Source organism: Acomys russatus, chromosome 4 (assembly GCF_903995435.1).
Source record: "Acomys russatus chromosome 4, mAcoRus1.1, whole genome shotgun sequence".
NCBI lineage: Eukaryota > Metazoa > Chordata > Mammalia > Rodentia > Muridae > Acomys > Acomys russatus.
This window is the reverse complement of record NC_067140.1, coordinates 29367786-29383879: the sequence shown is the minus strand read 5'-3', so window position 1 is coordinate 29383879 and position 16094 is coordinate 29367786. Positions and strand designations below refer to the sequence as shown.

General features: G+C 46.0%; 1 protein-coding gene across 2 annotated transcripts in view; it reads left to right on the top strand.

The window, feature by feature from the left end:
- Positions 1 to 16094, top strand: part of Cstpp1 (centriolar satellite-associated tubulin polyglutamylase complex regulator 1) — a 157163-nt gene that overhangs the window by 118861 nt on the left and 22208 nt on the right. The window lies entirely within an intron of this gene.

The following is a 16094-nucleotide window of genomic DNA, read 5'->3' as shown; positions in this document are numbered from 1 at the left end:
TTCCTGTCCACAGGAGTCCTATAATTCCCCCCATAGTGACGGCCATGGAAAACACGAGGCATGCTCCTTAAGTGCTGCCTAATGTCAGGCAGAACAACCAAGGGGGCTTCCTGTTAGGCCAGCAGACGTGGAGCTGGTCACCTCAGAAGTCCTTCATCAAAGACATCTTCTCAGGAGTTATCCCCTTGTCATGGTAGGGCATGAGCTGTGAGATATTAAAGATTATAGAGCCTCTATAAGGGAAGGGGAGTGTTTTGCCTGAGCATCTTAATTTGCCCCCTCCATGCAAGTGCATTCATGTTGCTAGCCTGGCTGGCGTACTCCCGGCAGTTTGTACTCTTTATTATCATGACTTTGTGGTCTCGTTGCTATTAGGATGGGGTTCAACCGCTGTAGGGGATGCTTCCACGCTCCACTGCTTCTCCTCTGGCTGCTTAACAGCCCTCTGTTAGTTTCAGCTTTTTACCAAGCCCACCCAGTCCACGCCCTGTTCTCCCTTGTCTTTTATTACTGCAGTGTTGACTTTGCATGCTGCTGTTAGTTCAGTTTCTGAGCACCTGCAGAGAATTAACTCTCTCTCTCTCTCTCTCTGCTGCTGGGGATCACCCAGGCCCTTTGATCTGTTTGGTTTCTGTACTTCTGGAAATGTTGAAGGACTCTAGCTCCACCAAAGTACACAAAGGTGCTATAATACTCCCTGCAGCCTGACCTTGTAGACTAGCTCTGCTTAGAAACCAGATGCTGTCACATAAATACACATGGAAAGAACGCATGTTACCCGTTTATTATGTACCACATAGTGTTCCAAACTCTTAACATGAATATCTCATTTAATCTCTGCTAAAAGACCATCCAGAAACTGGCCCTATTTAGTTTTATATCTTCATTTCTTATTCCTTTCCTCATTCCCCTGGCTCTAGCCATACCAGTTTCTATGCTGTTCATTGTTTTGTTTGTTTTTGTTTGTTTGTTTGTTTGTTTTTGCCCCCCAGTAGGCACACTCCCTCCTTGAGACATTTACATTGCTCTTCCTTCTGCCGGGATCACACTGCCCTCAGATGTCCGTCCTGGCTACTCCTTAACCTGTTTCAGGTCTTTGCTTAAGTGTTGCCGACCTAAACCATCTGTGTAGAATTATACCACCTCCCATTTGTCTAACCTACTCATCCTAGTATGCTCTTGTTCCAGTGTGCCTATCACTAACTTACAATACTATTTATTATGTCTTTCCTTCTGTAAGATCAGCTCCATGAGGGCAAAGAGCTTGCCTATTGTTCCTTAATGTAACCCCAAGCACTTAAAAAAACAGCCTGTTACAAAAAAAACCAAAGCAAAACAAACAAACTAAGATATTTATCAAAGTAATAAACCTTGACCCTTAAAACACCAGTGAGATGGAACTGGGGATTTAACCTAGTTGTAGAGCAGTTGAGTCCTCTCATGTATGAGTCCCTGAGTTAACCCGCCAGTATGTTATGCTTTCATGTGTGTGCGTATACGTGCACGCGCGCGCACACACACACACACACACACACACACACACAGCCTGCACCTTTCTGCAAGAACCACCATTACCCTTACCCACTGAGCCATTGCTCCAGTCCCTTATTGTTCCTTTTTGTTTTGTTTTTGATTTTGAGGCAGGGCCTCCCTACATAGATATCAGTCTGCTGTCACTTCCCCTAGGCTCAGGATGCAGATGCTCCAGGAAGCATGCTATGAGCTGCATAGGGATCGACTCCAGGGCCTTAATTTAAGGATTTGACATTGGCACAGAGACAGAAGTCACTGTATGCTGCCTGCTGTGTACTTGTTCTTGTGGTGTAGAACAGCCAGTAGTTGCAGTGCCCACCCTCAGGACTTGGTCTAGTAGAATCTTGGCGCTTTCCCTGACTCTTCTAGGCTATGTATATCGTACAATACAAGGGTTTGTGTAGGCTTTAGTTTCTCCACCAACAAAATGAAGAAAGCAAGCAACTATTTGCTTGAGAGCAGAAGTCTAAACCTGTGATGCTTTGATTTCCTAGGCTCTTTGAAATCATAAAGTCCCAAAGCATAGAACCTTCCAGCACCGAGAAGTATTGTGCTGACAGGACATGTAGACAGATAAATCAGTACCTCAGCCAGACACAAATAAGAGAAGGCAACCCCCAGTTCAAAGCCTGCTGTGCTGTTTGCCAGCTACGCCACCCCACAGATGACATCACCTCCATTAGCTGCAAGTGACATGAGGAAGAGAGTGAGTACTTACCTCACAGACTGCCGCACTGGGTCCAATGAGGGGGCCCTTACACAGCACTAGTAAGGGAGCGTGGACACAGATCCCAGTACCTTGAAGCAGTGCGGAGGTAAGGAAGGGCCCAGAGACATGTAGCTCAGAGCTAGCCTGAGATCTCCTCACAGTCAACTCACATAGAGGAATTAGATCTATGCTGTGAAGGCATCTGTTGAGTGACTGCGTGCATGGGGTTGCCATGCAAAGGCTTGCAGCACCTTGCAAGCACAGCGGTGCTAAAGCGCAGAGAACAGTCTCCTCTTCACCCTTAGCTGATTGTGGCCATGCAGGAATGCTGCCCAGCACGGCAGGGCTTCTGGTCTCTGCAAGAGATAACTGAGGCATTCGGCATGATGGCACAGACCCAGCTTCCCAGAAAGCAGGACACAGAAACAGAAGAGTATGAGCTGGACTAGCCCCAAAGCAGGATGGGGGATGGGGCAGGGGGTGGGGGGCAGGGGGGGTGTTTCTCACTGCTCACACTTTTACTTTTGTTTTGTTTTTGTTTTTCAAGACAGGGTTTCTTTGTGTAGCCTTGGCTGTCCTAGACTCACTTTGTAGACCAGGCTGGTCTCCAACTCACAGACATCACCTTCCTCTGCCTCCTGAGTGCTGGGATTAAAGGCATGTGCCACCACGCCCAGCTGTACTTTTACTTTTTTTTTTAAGATTTATTTTTTATTTATTATTATGTGCACAGTGCTCTATCTGCCTGCATATATACTTGCACACCAGAAGAGTGAGTCAGATCACTTTATAGATGGTTGTGAGCCACCATGTGGTTGCTGGGAATTGAACTCCAGACCTTTGGAAGAGGAGGCAGTGCTCTTAACCTCTGAACCATCTCTCCAGCCCTCACTTTTACTTTTTATTTATTAACTTTTACTTGTTTTGTAGTGTTGGACCAGGGCCTCATGTATGCAAGGTGAGTTGTCTACCAACTGAGCTACATCCCCAGCCCTGCTCCCTTAATTTTTTGGTTTTGCTTTTTTGAGCTGGTCTCTTGTATAGCAGGTTTCCCTTGAACTAACTTCATGTCTAAGATGACCTTGAACTCTTGAGCATCCTGCCTCCACCTCCCAAGAGCTGGGGTTTCAGGCATGCCCCACATACCCAGTTTTAATTTTTAAATGAGTTATACATGGACCAGAGAAAAACTCAAAAAGACAGAGGGTATAAAATTATGCATACTTTAACATTGATTTAATGGGCTGGATAAATGGTTCAGTGGTCAGAAGCCCTGAATGCTCTTCCAAAAGACCCAGGGTTGGAGTCTCAGCACGCAAAAGGTGCCTGCTACTCCAGTTCCAGGGAATCTGATGCCCTCTCTGGCCTCCAAAGGCATTGCACACACATGGTGCACAAACATTATGTAGGTTGTAGGCAAAACACTCATACACATAGAATAATTTTAGGGCCTGGTTAAGAACACTTACCACTCTTGCAGAGGACGCAGGCTCAGTTCCCAGAATACATATGGTGGCTCATAACTATCTGTAAATTCAGCTTCAGAGAACCCAAGACACCCTCTCTGACCTCCACAGGCGTCAAGTATGCACATGGTAGACATACACACACACACACACACACACACACACACACACATATGTGTGTGTATACACACACACAGAGGTAAAATGTTTACTCATATGCATAATAAATAAAGGAACCTAAATGTTTCAGTAAAATAATTAAATTTTTAATTTAAAATCTGTCTAATTAGTTCTTACTGTTTATATATGAGACAAGATAGAGGAAGAAACTGAGGTGCAGAGAGTGCCTAATTAGAAGCCTCCCTCAATGGGGAGGTCAAGAACCTGACCTAAAGCTCAGTGAGGAAGCAAGAGTTGTGTTTCTACAATATTTTTGAATGGGCTCATCCTTTGATGCCGTGGAGGTAGTTTTTCATCTCTTCTCTTTTTCTGTGCTGGTCAGACCCAGTGAAAAATAAGGATCAAGGCTCAAAAAACAAACAAAACTGTCAACTCAGGTCCTGAGATGGGAGCATATTGATTCTGTTCATATTTTTATTAGAATATGGCGAGTGGTTCACTTTCGTTACAGCGAAGGATTATTTACTAGGAAAGCCATACTTCTACACAAAGTTGATGGCTTCTAGGACTGTAACTGCTAACTTCAGTTTCGTTCCCATCCTGTCCCCAAAGCAGCAGGCACTTTGCCCTCTCTTAGCTGCCCCTGCTCTTAGCCACACACACATAATTATAGGAGAGGACATTGCATATGCCCACAAGACAGGAAACAGCAGGAAATACAAAGGTAGATTCATCTGAAGAGATGTATGTGTTTATCCATATCCAGCCCTCTTCCTAGTTCCTGTTGTTTCTGATTCCAAGTCTGGTTTTTAGGGAATGGGTAGCCATAAATCCATCACCTGGTGGAAGTTAGTAGAGTCTGACAGAGAGCAGGCAGCCTCTTTATAACCTGCCTACAGCCTTCCCTACCTACAACGCCCATGGGGAGCCAGAGAGCCTAAGCTGTTGCTTTTTTAGTCTGTCTCAGTTCAGCTGCCCTCAGTGAGTAATCCTACTAGCCACTGCTTCTGTTTATATTTATTTAGAAAAGGAAAATGCATTTTAAGCAAATCAAATGCATAATTTGGCGCACTTCTTGTTTACTTTGTGGCTGCCTTCGACAATGGAAGACTCGGGAAAATAACTTATTTACCTTTTGCTCTCTGCAGCTTTCTTAAATTCTCACCAGTTTTTCTGATTTAAGAAAAAAATTCATTCTGAAACACTCTGACAGAGGCAGGTAGATCTGATCTACAGAGTGAGTTCCAGGACATCCAGGGCTATATAGTGAGACCCTGTCTCAAAAATATATTTAAAAAGAAAGAAAGAAAGAAAGTTCACTCTGCCTGCTTAATTTTAAATTGGAAAGAAAAGGGTAGTTGAAAATATATGTGTGTCAGGGCTGGAGAGATGGCTTAGCAGTTAAGAGTACTGGCCGCTCTTCCAGGGAACCCAGGTTCAATTCCCAGCACCCATGTGGCAGCTTACAACTGTCTGTAACTGCAGTTCCAGGGATCTGACACCCTCACACAGACATACTTGCAGGCAAAACACCAATGCACATTGATTAAAAAAAAAAAAAGTCATTAAAAAAAAATACTGTTGTGGCCTGGAGAGATGGCTCAGTAGTTAAGAACACAACACTGGCTGTACTTCCAGAGGTCCTGAGTTCAATTCCCAGCAACCACATGATGGCTCACAACCATCTGTAATGAGATCTAATGCCCTCTTCTGGCCTGCAGGCATACATGCAGGCAGAACACTATACATACATAATAAATAAATCTTTTAAAAATATATATTATTGCGGCCAATATGGTGGCACATACCTTTAATGCCAACACACAGGTAGATCTCTGTGAGTTTGAGGCCAGCCTGGTCTACAAAGAGAGTCCAAGACAGCCAAGGCTACACAGAGAAACCCTGTCTTGATAAACAAAAAGCATTGTATATAAGTTATTATGCCTGTGTCTAATCCTATTAAAATGCAGATACAAGTTTATAATGGCTTGAAAATGTTTATTTTTATTTTTGTTTTGGAGACAGGGTTTCTCTGTGTAGCCCTGGCTGTCCTGGAAATTGCTGTGTAGACCAGGCTGACCTCAAATTCAAGAGATCTGCCTGCCTCTGCCTCCCAAATGCTAGGATTAAAGGCATGTGACATACCAGCTTAAAATGTTCTATCTCTGTTCTTATTGGCATCTAGGCCAAAGATGGTATAGTCTATGACAGATTTAATCATTAACAGCAATGTAGCATTTGAGGCATATCTACCCAGTTCCCACACATGTTAAGCTATTTTTTTTATCTGTAAAAGAAAGGAAGAAATGAGTTCTCAAGGCCTATAGGCAAACCCAAGGGCATGGGAAAGAATCAGACTGTGGTAGAAAGGTGTGCTCTCACCATGTGTGCATGTTCACACTCATCCTGGCACTACACTCACATGGTGATTTTGAACCTCACTATTACTTGTCTATAGAGAGGCTTGGTGGTAAAGTATTTGCTTAGCATGTGCAAGGCTGTGGGTTAAACCCCCAGGACAGCAAAGTGGAGGGTGGAACTAGTGCCATGATCTCAACAGTTGGGTTTTTCCTGAAAATTTCATGCACAAGTACAATGTGTCTTAGTCAGATTCACCCTCCACTCCCTCCCTCCCTCCCTCTCCCTCCCACGCCACTCCCAACGTATTTCCTATCTACCCCCAACTTCATGTCTTTTTTTTTTTTTCATAACCTACTAAGTCACATTAGTGCTGCCCACATGCACATGTGTGTGCAGTCATCCACTGACGTTGAGCATTCTACCAGCGGCTGCCCTCCTCCCAGCAGCCAGCCACTGCCGGAAGCCCCTCTGTGAGGGGAGGGAGTATCAAGAGCCTCTCCAGGAACCACGCTGGAATTTTAACTCTACAAACCTCTTAATGGGATCAACAGTGACACTGCGTGTGGAAATGGGGCGTGATTATACAGGCTCTGTAGCTCTGTGCCACCAGCACTAGTGAATGGGGGACAGAGGGCTGGCAATGCTTTGGCTATCAAGGAAAATGGCGTGCACCTGCCTCAGGCAGGAAGTCTGCAACTCATCAATAAAGAACAAAGGCGTGATAAAATAACCGTGAGGTGAGTGGAGTTGGTTCAGCCTCCACGGGCTTGAGCTGAAGAGCTTCAGTGAGTTGTGACTTTTGTTAGGCAGTGCCATCCCACCCACCCGTGTGCTCCAAAGCAGGAAAGTATTAACAAGAGCAGGTCTGGTTTATTGATTGCTTCCTGTGGCCTGTGCCAGAGCTTTCATTTGTGCCCTGCTCCAATCTCTCCTTAATTGTCTTCTAATCCTCTCAAAAACTCTCCTTGATCAGCATTAGAATTGTCATTATTCATGCTACCAATGTCATTAATAATGCAGTCATGTGCTGGAGAAATGGCTCAGTGGTCGAGCAATCACCCCTCTTGCATAGGACCCAAGTTTAATTCCAAACACACAAATAAGGCTGCTCACAATCGATGGCCTACAAATCCAGTTCCAGGACATCTGCTGTCCTTTCCTGTTCTGTCTGTGCACTGCGCACACACATGCATAAACCCACGCTTAGAGACACATATATGCATAATGTTTATTATTAATGTTTTATTTGTTATAATTTATTCACATTATATCCGATTATATACACATAATTTAAAAATTAAAAAAATAGCTGAACGATAGTAGCAGCAGTGCACACCTTTGATCCCAGCACTCAGGAGGCAGAGGCAGGCAGATCTCTGTGAGTTCGAAGCCCCCCTGGTCTACAGAGTGAGTTCCAGGACAACTAAGGCTACACAGAGAAACCCTGACTTGAAAAACAAAAACAAAAAATTAAAAATAATACAGTCAGGATCATTATCCACATTTCTAGATTGGCTTACACAGTGTTTGCTAGTTAGCAAACAACCAGGGTTTGGACCTAAGCTGGCTGCTTCAGGAGCTGTCACATTAGTCAGACACACTGAGAAGTTAGGGAGAGTAGTGTTTAGCCTGCCTTTAGTAAAACTCGGAGAGTTTGCTGTGGTAGTTTAGTTTCTTTCAAGCAGGGTCTTATTGTATATATAGTCAAGGCTTGCCTTGAGTGAGTCTCCTGCCTCAGCTTCCCAGTGCCAGGATTACATGTATACCACCATGCTGAGCTTTAAATTTTATTTTAATTGTGTGTGTGTGTGTGCTTGCATGAATTAATGTGTACCATGTGTGTACAAGTGTGCACAGAGGCCAGAAGACAGTATTGAATTCCCTAGAACTGGAGTTGTAAGCCACCATATGGATGTTGGGAACTGAGTCCAGGTCTGCTGCAAAACGACTGATTGCTCTTTCCTATTGAACCATCTCTCCAGCCCCCACGCCTTTTTGTTTGTTAATGTTTTCAGGGGTTTTTGTTTTGTTTTGTTTTTAGACAGGATTTCTCTGTATAGCCCTGGCTGTCCTGGAGTCAATTTGTAGACTGGGCTGGCCTTGAACTCATTTAAAAGCAGGAGTGGGTTTTAGCACTCAGAAGTACCTGCTTAGCCCCAGAGGACTGTTCCATCTTGGTTTTATGGTACCTCTTTGAAAGGGAAAACACTGTCCTCTTTAAAAGTAAAGCAGTATGGCCTGGAGTGGCGGTGCACACCTGTAATCCCATCACTCAGGAGCAGAGGAGGCAGAGGCAGGTGGATCTCTGTGAATTTAAGGCCAGCCTGGTCAACAGAGTTCCAGGACAGCCAGGGCTACATAGTGAAGCCCTGTCTTTCCTTAGTCCCCCAACTCTTAACAGTCCTATCTGAGGCCCAGTAGACAGAACAGTGCCCCAGGGCCCGACTCAGTGTTCAGGACTGTCCTGTAGCAGATCAGCCTCTGTTTCAAGTCCCCAGTTGTAGGTAGGGATGCTCAGGGTTAGCCCACAGACCTGGCCACATAATAATCTTCAATTGAAGATGCCCACATATGCCAGGTGGTGGTGGTGGCGGTGGCGGCGGAGGCGGCGCACGCCTTTAATCCTGCCACTCGGGAGGCAGAGGCAGGTGGATCTCTGTGAGTTCAAGGACAGCCTGGCCTACAGAGTGAGTCCAAGACAGCCAGGGCTACACAGAGAAACCTTGTTTTGGAAAAAAAAAAAAGAAAAGAAAAGGAAGAAAGAAAGAAAGAATGCCCACATTTCTTTACATTTGTATTTGATGCCAACAGTTCCTGGGAAGTTGCTCTTGTTCATCCTAAACATTACCACAAGATCACTGCCTGGTCTGATTTAACAGTTTGCCTAGAATCCCACTGGCCAGGCAGAAATAGGCTTGCTACATTTCTCACTTGGTGCTGGGCTTGGTCATAATAAAACATAAAAATAAAGAGTTTGGCCTCTTGCTCCTCTTTGAACACACTAAATAGATGCTCTGTGCAGTAGTGGCTTGGCAGAGGCCAGAGCTGAGAATGGCTCAAGCGTTGGAAGCCATTGCTTCTCATTCCTTTTTAGGGTCATTTCCCTTTCAGTAAACTAATTATCATTTCCCTTCATTTATAATATAAAACAACAGTGCTGCCAAAGAAGATAACGCTTAGGAGCACACACTGTTTTGCTAGGCTTTGCTTGACAGCTCCAGGGCCCTTAGGATGTTGGCAATCTTCCTGTGGCTGTGGGACCAAGTGTTCCATAGAGAGGGAAGCTGTCAGATGTCTTGCCGCCCCTCACTCTCATTCTCCATCCTCCCTCACTTCCCTTTCCCTCCTCTACAGAGCAGCACTGAGAAGTATTTACTCAGCTGTGGCCTGGTAACAAAGCCTCCATGCCCTAGGGATGGGAAGGGTGATGTGGTTGTGCCCCGAACTATCCATGGCCTTCCGAGCACCTCTTGGCAGAGCATCCTGGCCAAGGGTAAGTGTCATTTAGAGTGAGCCTTCGTAGCTCCTGCAAAAATGCACATAAAAACAATTGTAACTGAAAATTGAAGAGTCCACTCATGGTCTGTGGTGTCCTCTGGCCTCCGTGGCTGTTTCTATTGAAATCACACAGCTAACCAGCCAGAGGTCATCCAGCCCTCTGGGTTTCCCGTGGCTTCGTAGCATTTCATTATCTCCAGCCCTGCTCCAGCCCAGCTTACAATGCAGCTGACACACAGGCAGCTCACACAAGTGAGTTTAGACTGAACCCTATTGTATGCTCACACTTTGAGGGCTAACAGTCCTGGATTCGGGGCAGGCTTACGCTGTGCCCCGAGCCCTTCCATCTGGCACCATTCTGCTGCTGTGTGGTGACGGAGCTCTGGCTCTGGCACAGGCACCATTTCCCAGGGCTCTGAGTCTACAGCCACATACCACCACAGTCCTTGTGAGAAAACGTTGTGGACACACATGGTGGTCTGCAGTGAGAATGTAGAAATGACTAAGCTGCCTCCACAGAGCTTCAGAGGCAGGAATTTCAACAGCAAAAAAACAGGCCAGATGTAAGTTTAAAAAAAAAAAAAAAAAAAAGCCTTCCTACAAATGAGTCCAAGTTAGCTCTGGAGTACGTTGTGTATCAGCCATTTCTGACTAGATTAATTTTCTTGGCTAAAATAATCTAGTTCTAGTCCATCAGTCTCTAGGACGAGGGTAGAGATAAGCATCAAGAAGAATATTTTGAATTGAGTGCTGCTCATGCTGAAAGAGCTGAGTGTTCGCACTAAATCATACTGAACATGGCCCCTCATTCCTATGTAAAAGCGGTCAAGCCGATTGAACTGAGGCCTGGGTTAGAAGGCTCTAGGAGTCGATCAGCCTGTGCACCGTGGCACACCCACCACGACTTACTGTGTTTCCTGATGGTTGTGGCGTCTACAGATAGGACATTTGCTATTTTCAGTTCTTTGCAGCTTCTGGATCCCCTCAATACCCATTTGCAGAGTGCGTCTTGTGCCAAGAGAGCCTCCTCCTCTGCACTCACACGCCATCTTAGTCTCTTCTCTTTGGCTAAGATAAAATACTCTGAAGAAGGAACTTAAAGGACAAAGGGTTATTTGGGTTCACAGTGCAAGAGGGATGCAGCCCCACATGATGAAGAAGATGTGGTAGACACTGGGAGCAGGGAGCCGAGAGGGACAGGAACGGGAACCAGGCTCTAAAGCTTCCAAGCCTGCCCCTAGTGACACATTGCCTCCAGAAGGTTCTGCCTCCTAAAGGTTCCAATGCCACCAGTTGGAGACCATGTGTTCAAACACAGGAATCCATAGGGAACATTTCACACTCAAACCACAACACAGAATGACCATAACTTTGTCCCTGTGTGCGTTGTCACTGTGTGGCACACAGTTTTATTCACCCATTCCTTCCACACACACTCACTGGGCTAATGTCAAATTTTAAGTTACGTCTACATTTCAGGACTTCAAGTGGTTTTTTTTTTTTTTTTTTTCTGCTTTTTTGTTTTGTTCTGTTTGTAAACAGTTTGTTTTTGTTTTGAGACAGAGTCTCTCTATGAAATGCTGGCTGTCCTGGACCTCACCACGTAGACCAGGCAGGCTGCGAGCTCAAGTGCTGGGGTTAAAGGTGTACACCACCACTCCTGGCCCTGGACCTCAAATTTTAATTTTAAAACAGTACTACAGTTTTAGACAGATTAGTGGCTTTGTTGGCTTTTCTGATAAAGGCATCATATATATCTTCTGGCTTTTTGGTTTGTTTACATTATTCTCATCAGGTAGGTACTGTGTTGTGCACACTTTTAAACAAGGAAACCAAAGTGCAGAGAAGTTGTATAATTTGTCTGCTGCTAAGTACTAGAACCAAGTTCTGATGCCAGGTCATCTGAGTTCTGCACCAATACAGCTGCCTGCCCGACCAGCCACCCTGCTCTGTTGACCTGGGCCACCTAAAGGGAGTCTGTATTTTAACTTGGCCTGTCAGTCCACCTGGCATGAATAATCCCATGACCAGAAGTTAAGGCCTCCATAAACCAGCTGGATCCCACCTGCTAGGGTGGCGCTCTATGGCCTTTGGAGCCAGATAGGCTCAGGGCTAAGGATCAGCCTTCTAGACCAGTTGTTTCCTTGAGAAAATAATTGACCTCCCAGAGAAGCGTTTATTTCTGAAATGGCCGTGGCAAATAATAACAACCCTCATGATGGGCCAGGCATCGGTCTACACACTTAACTGTTAACTTGCAACTCTATGACACAAACGTTTTATACAGGAAACTGAGGCATACAGTTGTTAAGTATCTTGAAGTCACTGGCAAAGCTAGAATTTAGTCTTGAGCACTCTAATGTTGGAGCTACAGAAAACACTGTGCATCCTCTGCACAGGATAGAATTGAAGTAGCAAGCCTCTCTGGTCCTGGGCCAGATACCCGCTTGGTAAGACTAGTAGAAGATTTTGAAGAGAGTTCAACAGTTCTGACCACCCACACAAAGAGACGCACCAATTTATGGAGAGGGCTCCGATTTCAATCTTATACAAAAGTCTTTGGCTTTGAACTTTCAGGACCTGCTGGCTGAGCGCTTCTAATTGTGGGGGATTCCTTTAGAGAAGCCTCTGTGGGCACACACCACATCACTAGCCTTCCCTGCACCTGCGTGATGCTGAGGCTCTCGGGTGGGCGGGGTGAGAACGTCAAGGCAGCCAGCAGCACAGGTGTACTGCTTGCTGTAGGCGTCCTCCCCTGGCAGGGCCCAGCCTGGCCAGCTCCAGCTGCTGAGCTGAGCTTCAATGTTTCCTGTTTACAGTAATTAGAACCTTTCAGTCTCAATTTCTTACAAGAAAGATTCCAATTCACAAGGCTTGTCTCCTTGATCCAGCTCACCTGGAGCTAGTTATTGCTGCAGTTTGGAGGGAGCTGGTGTGTAAGCCTTCCCGTGTCGGATTGATAAGGCTGGGGTGTTGAAGTGTTAGCTGTGTAAACCCTGCAGCTACTGCCTGGATTTGAATTCCAGCTCTATCTTTGTACACACACGGTCTGAACTTGTTTGTCTGCGAAATGGGGATAAAAATAGTGACAATTAGGGCTGCAAGATGACTCAGTGCGTAGTTGCAAACACCTGGCAACTCCAGTTCAACCCCAGAAGGTGGAAGGAAAGAGCACAGACCTGTAATCCCAACACTCAGTAGGCAGAGGCAGGCAGATTGCTGTGAGTTTGAAGCCAGCCTAGTCTACAAAGGACAGCCAAGGGTACACAGAGAAACCATGTTAAAATCATGAAGGATAGCCAGTGGCTTATACCTATAATCCCAGCACTCAAGATGTTTGCTGGCTATTCTAGGTGAGCCTCGGCTAATTGTGAGATTTTACCTAAAATAAAATCAAATAAGATAATACATGTAAACCTTAAAGAGAGCAGAGCCCGACCCACTGTAATGCTGTGCCCTGATGCAGGAGGCAAGTGAGGTAGCCCAGGCAGCCTGACAAAGACTATCCAAGACTGAACACTACAGATTAAAGCGTTCAAATGCAGCAAGCAAAGGCCACCTCATAAGGTGGTTTCCTCTTCTCTCCTGTCTTTAACCCCCAGGACTTAAAACCAAAACCAAAACAACTCCAAGTGTTTGATGTTACTAACTAAGGTCCAGACATTCTGCTTCAAACTTTATAGATAGCATCTCTTTTTACTTCAGTCCTGAAAAGTGAGGCTGCCATCCCCAGCTTACAGCAGAGAACCTGAGATGGAGAGATTAAGCAGTTTGCCTGAGGTTCCAGACCTGAATTAAAAAGCCGGGTTTGAAGCCTAGCCAGTCAGGCAGTGCTTGGATTTTGGAACCAGTCTTCCCACTTGCAGTACCCCATCTCCAGAGGTACAGAGTGGCTCTCCCTAGCAGTTCCCTGGCCTTGATATTACCTGGCCACTGCCCTAATAGAATTTGAACCGCTCCATCACACCTCAAAGCTGTCTGTGTGCGTTTTTCTGGGTCTCCTTCTGTGACAGCCTTTCTCACCCAGCATCGGGGAGAGTCAGCTCCAGAAGCAGTGGGCAGGGCGTCTTCTGATTTTAGTAGTTTTAAGAGCCTTTTGTTACCTTAGAGAGGTGCAAAGGAATTTGTATGAATTTTTCCTCCACCCTAGGGAACAAGTATTTGAACTGTGTATGTATGTGTGACTTAGAACAACAGCAAGAACCTAAAGGGAGCTGAGGAGATAGCTCGGTTAGTGTGCTGGCCTCACGAGCAAGAGGACTTGAGGTAAAGCCCCAGAACCCATGTGACTAAAACAAAATAAAGTGTAAAAGGTTGACAATACCTGAGGAACAAAACATACAGTTGTCCTCTGGCCTAAAAACACACATGGGGACACACACACACACACACACACACACACACACACACACACACACACACACACACACACACACCCATTACAGGGAACCTAATGAGGCACTTTACCTCAGTGGTAAAGCACTTATATATTATGGCTAGGTTTGGCCCCGAGCACCTTTTAAAAAAAGAGGAAGGAACCTAAACATGGCCTCGGCTCTGAAGCCAGGAGGCAGAGATTGGTCCTTCTCTTCCCTGAGTTTCTTCTATTTTGTTACCCTGTACATCTTGCCAGGTGGTGTCCAGGTGATTCAGGGCCTGTATACTAACTAATTCCGGAGCAGTCTTTGGCCTCGCCCCGATAACAGTGTCAATGTGCAGCCTAGAGAAGCACTTGATTCAAAGACAGTCCTCTCAGTTGGAAGCACTCCTCCTCCACACAGAAAGTTCTGGAATGAGAACGGGATGGGCTTTTCTCCGGTCCCCTGTCACTCCTGCTCCTCACTCCAAGTGGTAACACTGAGCAGCTATTATTCCTGTCCTTGAAGATTATAACCTCCGGCCACACTGGCCCTGGGGTCAAACGAGTGAGAGTGTGTGGCCCATGAAGCCAAGATCAAGGCTGCAAAGCCCTCTTGGTCCCCTGACTTACTGACACTGAGTCTGGCCTTCTGGTGGCCCTTCTTCTGGCTCTGTGGTTAGTTTAACTCTGTGCCCCCACCTTGAAGTGAGCTCGGATGAAAAAGTGGTCAGAGCCCAGACCTGACCCTGGAGATTTGGGGGTTTTTTGTCTTAGAAAAGTATCACCCAGACTAGCAGGGGCAGGAGGTCTGGATTCCTGTGGCTTGGGCTAACTTAGGTCCAAAGAACCCATAGTTCCAGACCAGCCCAGGCTACATAGTGAGACCCTGTGTCAAAACAAAGAAAAAAAGAAAGAAAAGAAAAACCTCACCCCTTCACACTGACTTGCCTTCACACTGCAGGAGCAGCCTAAAGATGATCATCGTCATCTTCATTCCCCGGCACAGCCGTAGCCTCTTGCTCCCCTCCTCCCTCTCGCCCTCCTCCCACTTACAACAGCTGCAGCCGGGTTGCTCTTGCTTCTCCATGAGCATGGCCTTCCACACTGGAAAACCTATGCTCCTTGGGAGTTCCTGAAGACTGCTGCCGCCTGGCTAATCCAGAGCCTTCTCATTGTAGCACACGCTACAGCAAAACAATTGGGAAGCATAGGTGTGATTCCTCTCCCTTGGGACACTGTAAACCTCTCTGAGATTTGCCTCTTTGGCGAATCTGGACCACAAAACTCCTGGCTCCTTTCTCCCACAGCATTGCTTCTATAATCGGGAATTATTTGTTTGCCACAACTGTGTGTCTTGGACCTTCGTCTTGGCTTCCTGTAATATTAGGATGACCAGATTTGTGTGCAGGCATCCCAAAGAAGTCAGCCTGCTGCATTCCTGGTGGGTTTCTGTGCTGTGTGTGCCTCTCCCCCAAGCATGCAGCATGCTTGCTTTGCTGCCCGTTGATATTCTGTAGATGGTTTAGGGGTATGCAGTGGTAAATATTGCCAGAGACTTCCAGCAGACTCAGCCAGCTGTGGCATGACTTCTCCACCCACATTTTTGGAGTCAGGGAAATCCAGGGTAAGAAGGCTAATGAAGTTGCTTTTCTTGTTTCCTCTCTTCACCTAGTTCTCAAACCAATGAAGCCCCTTTAATCAAAATGCTGTAACTGGCACCTCACCCAGGGGTGGCTTGGTCGAGATACCAGTCTTAAAATTTTACCTCTTGAGATCAGATGTGGTGGCGCACTCCTTTAATCCCAGCACTCAGGGAGGCAGAGGCAGTCAGAACTCTGTGAGTTTGAGGCCAGCCTGGTCTACAAAGCAGGTTCAAGACATCCAAGGATACACAGAGAAACCCTGTCTCAAAAAATCACAAAAAAGGGGGCTGGAGAGATGGTTCAGTGCTTAAGAGTGCCACCTGCTCTTCCAGAGGTCCTGAGTTCAATTCCCAGTAATCACATGGTGGCTCACAACCATCTATAATGTAATCTGATGCCTTCTT